The 6,967-nt window shown below is 45.0% G+C and overlaps 1 protein-coding gene across 3 annotated transcripts in view; it reads right to left on the reverse strand.

Annotated features, from left to right (window-relative positions):
- Positions 1–5,463, reverse strand: part of NFYC (nuclear transcription factor Y subunit gamma) — an 84,243-nt gene extending 78,780 nt beyond the window's left edge. The window contains exon 1 of one of the 3 annotated variants that reach the window (XM_037743204.1): positions 4,442–5,463. The gene's annotated coding sequence lies outside the window, so the exon portion shown is untranslated. Of the gene's footprint in view, positions 1–4,430 lie in introns of all 3 variants that reach the window. The other 2 variants (XM_037743205.1, XM_037743203.1) reach the window with 2 other exon arrangements.
- Positions 5,464–6,967: the final 1,504 nt, after the last annotated feature.

Genomic DNA, 6,967 nt, shown 5'->3' on the forward strand with positions numbered 1-6,967 from the left:
TTTTTTTTGGAGACAGTTTCACTCTTGTCTCCCAGGCTGGAATGCAGTGGTGCGATCTCGGCTCACTGCAATCTCTCTCTCCCCAGTTCAAGTGATTCTCCTTCCTTAGCCTTCCAAGTAGCTGGGATTATAGGCGCCCACAATCGCGCCGGCTAATTTTTTTATATTTTTAGTAGAGACGGGGTTTCACCATATTAGGCAGGCTGGTCTCAAACTCCTGACCTCAGGTGATCCGCCAGATTCGGCCTCCCAAAGTGCTCGGATTACAGGCATGAGCCACCATGCCCAGCCTCTTTTCCCAAAATATTCTATGATGTCGACACAGTGTTTAAGAGTAAGGGCTTCACTTACAAAGAATTAAGAATTACAAATCTATGGCTCACGCCTGTAATCCCAACACTTTGGGAGGCCAAAGCGGGCAAACCAAATGAGGTCAGGAGTTCAAAACCACCCTGGCCAACACAGTGAAACCGTCTTTACTAAAAATACAAAAAATTAGCCGGAGGTGGTGGCAGGCACCTGTAATCCCAGCTACTCGGGAGGCCAAGGCAGGAGAATTGTTTGAACCCAGGAAGCAGAGATTGCAGTGAGCCGAGATCGCATCACTACACTCAGGCCTGGGTGACAGAGCAAGACTTTGCCTCCCCCCAGCCAAAAAAAAAAAAAAAAGACACCCCACATAGCTCCCTAGCATAGAATGGGTTGAGCCCATATATGGTTATAATCCTGTGGTCTGATTCCTCATTTCACTTTGCCTCCATTTCTCTGAAAATAAAAAAGGGATAAAAATACCTCGTAAAATATTCTCTAGTACAGTTTTGGGATTTTTATTTTATTTTATTTTATTTGGAGACTGAGTTTTGCTCTGTTGCCCAGGCTGGAATGCAGTGGCACAACCTCAGCTCACTACAACCTCCGCCTCCCAAGTTCCAGCGATTCGCCTGCCTCAGCTTCCAAGTAGCTGGGATTACAGGTGACCACCACCGCGCCCAGCTAATTTTTGTATTTTTAGTAGAGACGGGGTTTCACCACATGTGCAAGGCTGGTCTTGAACTCCTGACCTCAAGTGATCCACCCGCCTCAGCCTCTCAATATGCTGGGATTACAGGCATGAGCCACCATGTCCAGCCTCTAGTAGTTTTGACCAAAGACAAAGTATGTAGTATAAATGAGGTAACAGAATTATTTGTCACAAGAATTAAATAAGATGACATGGACACAGCCTATAAAGTATAAAGCTTAGTATGATTTCTGCTTATAAGAAGAAGCTGAGGCTGGGCGCAGTGGCTCATGCCTATAATCCCGGCACTTTGGGAGGCCAATGCAGGTGGATCACAACATCAAGAGTTCGAGACTATCCTGGCTAACATGGTGAAACTCTGTCTCTATCAAAAATACAAAAATTAGCTGGATGTGGTGGTGCGCGCCTGTGATTCTAGCTACTCAGGAGGCTGAGGCAGGAGAATTACTTGAACCCAGGAGGTGGCGGTTGCAGTGAGCCAAGATCGTACCACTGCACTCCAGCCTGGGTGACAGAAAGAGACTCCATCCCCAAAAAAACAAGAAGCTGAGGTTCACAAGTTTTAAATATAAACTCAGACCTACTGAGATTTCCTGAGAGTTAAAGATTTCTAGAGTGGTCAACTCCAGATGATAAGAAGATGGCCATGGGTGTAAGGGGCTAACATGGAATGAAGGTGGCCAACAATGTTGAAGGGCAGGTTGCTCCAGAAATGCCTGCTGAATAATAAAGGTATACATATACACTCCTTTTTCTCACTTTGTCTAGCCTTAGTAAAAAAGAAACTAAGTTACATATCTACATCATTCTTCATATTTGGTTAACTTGATGACCGAGCCAAAGAGGCTGAAATGACCAATGCACAAAATGCATGGCAAACCCTATTTTCACTTGTAGTTTTGCCTCTATCTTCCATATGAAATGTTACTGCAAATAAAGATGAGGGAGGGCTTCAACTAAGCACATCAAGACAAGGCAATTAAGACCTCCAACTCACTGGTCTCCCCTCAAAACCTGATTCAAAGGTTTCCATGCAAAATTGGAACTGCAAATATTTTGTCCTACCCAGTCTTAATTTAACACATTGTTCAGGATAAGCATATCCTAGAATCAATAAGTCTGAAGAAAGCACTAGGCCTTTGAATAGGTCCTGGTATTTGGAGACACCCTAAGGAACTGGTGATGTTTGGAAAACCTCTCCAGTGAGCTCTTTACACTATGCATGTGGTAGTTCCTCACTGCTTGGCATAAATTACTTTCGTATACAGAAAGACTATCTGCAATATATTCTGAAACCTGGTTTTAAGGAATGCACATATTTCAAGTTTCTGTACATATTTTTCCCCATTATCTAGCTGGGCTCAGGAAAAATGCAGCAATTTACTTTGTAAATCTTCCTTTACACAATAGAAACCAAGGGATATGATTGAATACCTAGCTTAAGAACCCATATTCTATATAGTTACAATTCTGTGGTCTGAATACTTAAAAAGCACAACAAATTCTTACGCATTATAGTTTTCCATTTAATATACTCTAAACATCCAGAAATCAAAGTAGATGATCCACTTGGAAATATAAAATTATCTGGAAGTTTGATCAGTCAGGTTGATGCTGATAGCATAATGTAGCATATAAAATTACGGGCTTTGGCATCAGGCAACCTGGGTTTGAATTCCAGCTCAACCACTTACTGAGTGACACCAGACAAGCTACTTAACCTCTCTGATCCTCAGTTTCCTCATCTGCAACATTGGGATGATAATGCCTATCTACTTGTGTTAAAATGTGCCCCAAAATACCAGTTCTCTTCCTCTACTACTTATCAATTCCCTTCTCCAGAAACTTTAGTTGCATTCACATAAAACTGAGTAAATTTGAAAACCATAGAAGTTTCTTGAATTTGATATGAAAACAGAAGAGTCATATCTAAAGCTAAAAGGACAACCTAACAAAAACAAGGAAAAACAAATTAGGAAAACACAGAGGTTTAACATAAATGTGTTTCCATGGCCCTCACACATTGGGAGGAGCAAATGTAAAGCAATATAAATATCTATGATTAAGATTCAGTGGAAAAGAACATATCCCCAACAAGTCAAATGGAACGACTCTGAGTGGAATAAAAATTTTGGAATATAAACCAGAAAGTGTTGACAAGTCCTGTTCCTTAAGAAGCCAGCCATTGGCTTTTTTTTTGTTTGGAGCTGCTTATTTGAAAAAACAAACAGGCCGAGCATGGTGGCTCATACCTGTAATCCCAGCACTTTGGGAGGCCAAGGCAGGTGGATCACCTTAGGTCAGGAGTTCACGACTAGCCTGGCCAACATGGCGAAACCCCGTCTCTACTAAAAATACCAAAAAAAAAAAAAATTAGCTGGCCATGGTGGCGAGCACCTGTGATCCCAGCTACTCGGGAGACTGAGGCGGAGAATTGCTTGACCCCGGGAGGCCAAGGTTTCAGTGAGCCAAGATTGTGCCACTGCACTCCAGCCAGGGTGACAGAGCCAGAGTCCGTCAAAAAAAAAAGAAAAGAAAAAACAAATAAAACATCAAAGCACACATGGGAGTGAGTATACTTTTTAGGCACGTATACAAGGAAATAAAACCAAGATCCAAAATTTCTGGCTAGCTCCCTTCCCCTTAAAGAGGAATCTAACAGTATTTACTCAACAAATAACTACCAAGTACCTAATATTTGCTAATATAGCTTTGGAAATTCAGCTATGACCTGTATCCTCCCTAGAGCCGCCGCAAATTTTCTTTTTTTTTTTTTTTTTTGGAGACGCAGTTTCACTCTTGTTGCCAGGCTGGAGATCTCACCGCAATCTCCGCGCCCCACCCACCCGCCCCCAGGTTCAAGGGATCCTCCTGCCTCAGCCTCCCAAGTAGCTGGAATTGCAGGCATGCGCCACCATGCCCGTAGAGACGGAGGGGCGGGGTTCTCCATGTTGGTCAGGCTGGTCTCGAACTCCCAACCTCAGGTGATCCGCCTGCCTCAGGCTCCCAAAGTGCTGGGATTACAGACGTGAGCCACCATGACCAGCCAGAGCAGCAAATTGAATATACAACATCTCAAAACTAGCTGCATGGTCCTGAGACTCGATAATCTACAACTGCTCTATTAATACACTCCCGAAGTCTGAAAACGTTCCTACATCAGAAAATGCTTCCTACATCAGACTTTCTCACTTTACATCTGACACTACTTAATGCTATTGATAGGTGTATCAATAGGATCCCTTTCTCGGTTTACTTGCTCCTCACATCACATCCGAGGTCCGCTGACTGTGGACTCCAGGGTTCCATCAAAACCTCAGTGTTTAAATGCTTGCACTCTCCAGCAAAATCCCTGATCTGATTCTACCTTTCATCTGTGCTCCTAGCCCTGATGCCTTTTTCCCTATACCACGCACTCACACCGTGGACTTCAGGGCCACTTCCAAACTGGGTCACACTGGCACCCATGGATCTCGAAGATCCTCAGCTGGTCACTTGGGTTTCAGTGTTTCCAGGCCTGGAACCCTGAGGGCCTGCACACTCCCATGTTGGGCTATATATGTATCAGGAAAAGCACCTATGAAAATGAATGTCCCCCATTCCAGGCCATAGCCCAGGCTACCCCCAAAGCACCTGCCAGGCCATCACCTTCTCTTCCCCCTTAAGGCCTCTAGGCTTGCACCCCCGCCGCAACCCTACGCCTGCGCCGCAGGGGATCATTGCCCCCGCCGCCCTAGACCAAGACGCGCGCATCCCCGCACCCTCAGATTCCTTCATCACCCCCTAGGCCGGAGCCGGCGCGACCAATAAGGTGCCAGGTCCGCGGCCTCCCCGCCACCAACCAATCACGAGCGAGCCCCCCCGCCGTCGCCTTCCGCCAATGGGAGAAAGCCCGCGGGCCGGGCCGACGAGGCGCACGGACCCCACGAGCGCGACGGCGGGAACGACAGCGTCGGGGCTGGCGAGAACACAACATGGCGGCGTGCAGGCCGGACCGAGCTACAGCAGCGACCGCGCGAGAAAGTGAGGTCTGCGGCGGAGGCGGGAAGCGCTGCCCCTCCCCCCGCCGCCGCTCCCCTCTCACCCTCCCTCGCACGGAAGCTTCCGCACACTCACACGCCTTTGCTCTGGAGTCCAGGAAGAGCAGGAGCCGCCCCCGCGCTCCTGCGGAGTCGAGCAATGCAGAGGCCCAGGCACGGCGGAAGGAAGGGGAAAGCGTGCGTCACGGAGAACGGAGCGCGCGCGAAGCGGGGGCACAAACAAGATGGCGGCCACGCCGTTTGCACGGTCTCCCCTTTTCCCTTCCCCCTCCCTGGGCCTAGACTCTACCGTGCTGCACACAGAAGCTGAGCTGCTTGAAGTCTCGCGAGAATTGGGAAGGGGCGACGACAGAGTGAGGCGGAATGAGAAGTGAGAGTTTTGACCCCACCCCCTTTTTTGATCTGGAGGCGTTGCCCGGTGACCTCCACCGGGCTTTCTATCCTTGTGACTCTCTTCGGTGCGAGCTTGAATTTTAGGAAATAAGTAGGGGCGTGTGCGTGTGCGCTTGAATTTTAGGAAATAACTAGGGACGCGTGTGTGTGTTTGTGTTTTTAATTTGGGGAGAACTGGAGGATGAAGGTCGACTTGGCATGCCAGATTAAGCATGCTGTTCAAGTAGACAGCTACTGGCGCCTTAAATTCATAAAAGAGATCATTTGACACCAAACTGTAAAGTGATACCCTCCAGAATAAAGAACAGTACTTAGCAAGAATAGTTAGCTTGTACCTTTACTTCCACGTAGACGTTGTTCTCATTTGAATGCAGATTTTAAAACTTTATCACGCAGTTGAAAACCAGAGCTACAATGAGCATGGACTTTTTCACTTATCTCTTTCATTTCCATTGGTCCAAAGGCATCAGGATTTTATCGGTTTTACAATGATAAAACTGAAGCCCAAAAAGGTTAAGTAACTTGATCTAAGTAAGGCCCCACAGCTAGTAGCTGTCAAAACCCAATCCGAATAACTTCAAAACATATAGGTATAGTCATCAAATGTGTTTTACCTACAGTAAGTAATTCCATCAAATGGAATTACCTACAGTAAGAGTTAGTGCACGAGGTAACAAGCACAGAGAGGAATGACTGCCTCTGCTGATGGTAACCTTGAATTTTACAAATGACATTGGAGCTTTTCTGACAAATGTTGCATGGGTCCTCAATAAAATCTACACACCATTGTTACTCCCTGTGGGTTTATAACCCTGGTGATAAAGTAATTGAGAATAGTGGAATAAACCCTTAACTTAAATTCAGGAAAATTGTTTTCAAATCCAGTTTCAATAAATCGCGCTTTAGGCACTCAATAAATATTTGATGAATAAATGAACAAAACCTAACTATAAGACACTTGACTTCGGGGAGTCTCTATTTCTTCTTCTGTAAAAAAATCTAATTCCTAACTCTTGGTAATGTGGGGAGAGTGAATGAAATAATGTGAGAGTGCTTTGTAAATTGCAATAGTGTTATAAAGAAGTTACTGCAGTAAGCTATGAACATGCCACTGCACTCTAGCCTGGGTGACAGTGTAAGACCCTGTCTCAGAAAAAAAAAAAAAAAAACGTTACTTATAATGACAATGACATTTTCAGACTTCAGAAATGGCATAAAATTATAAACAGGGAGACTCAAGAAAATAGTATGTTGAGATTGTAGAGACAAATTAGCTAATGGAAAAAAGCTAAGTAAGTCTTTCTACAAGTATGTATTGAGCAATTATTGCATATGTTATGCTTACCAAAGAAATGTAAAAATGTGTAGGAAGTGTGATTGTTGTTGTAATTAAGTATTGACCGTACTTAGGTGCTGCAGTCCATTTTCTTCCAAAAGCCTGGAAATTGGGTTGCCCTCAGAAATAAAAAAAAAATCTACATATTAGGCGAAATTAGCCAAGAATAGTATTGAA

This window comes from Cebus imitator, unplaced genomic scaffold (genome assembly GCF_001604975.1).
Source record: "Cebus imitator isolate Cc_AM_T3 unplaced genomic scaffold, Cebus_imitator-1.0 Scaffold136, whole genome shotgun sequence".
In the NCBI taxonomy this organism is placed as follows: Eukaryota; Metazoa; Chordata; class Mammalia; order Primates; family Cebidae; genus Cebus; species Cebus imitator.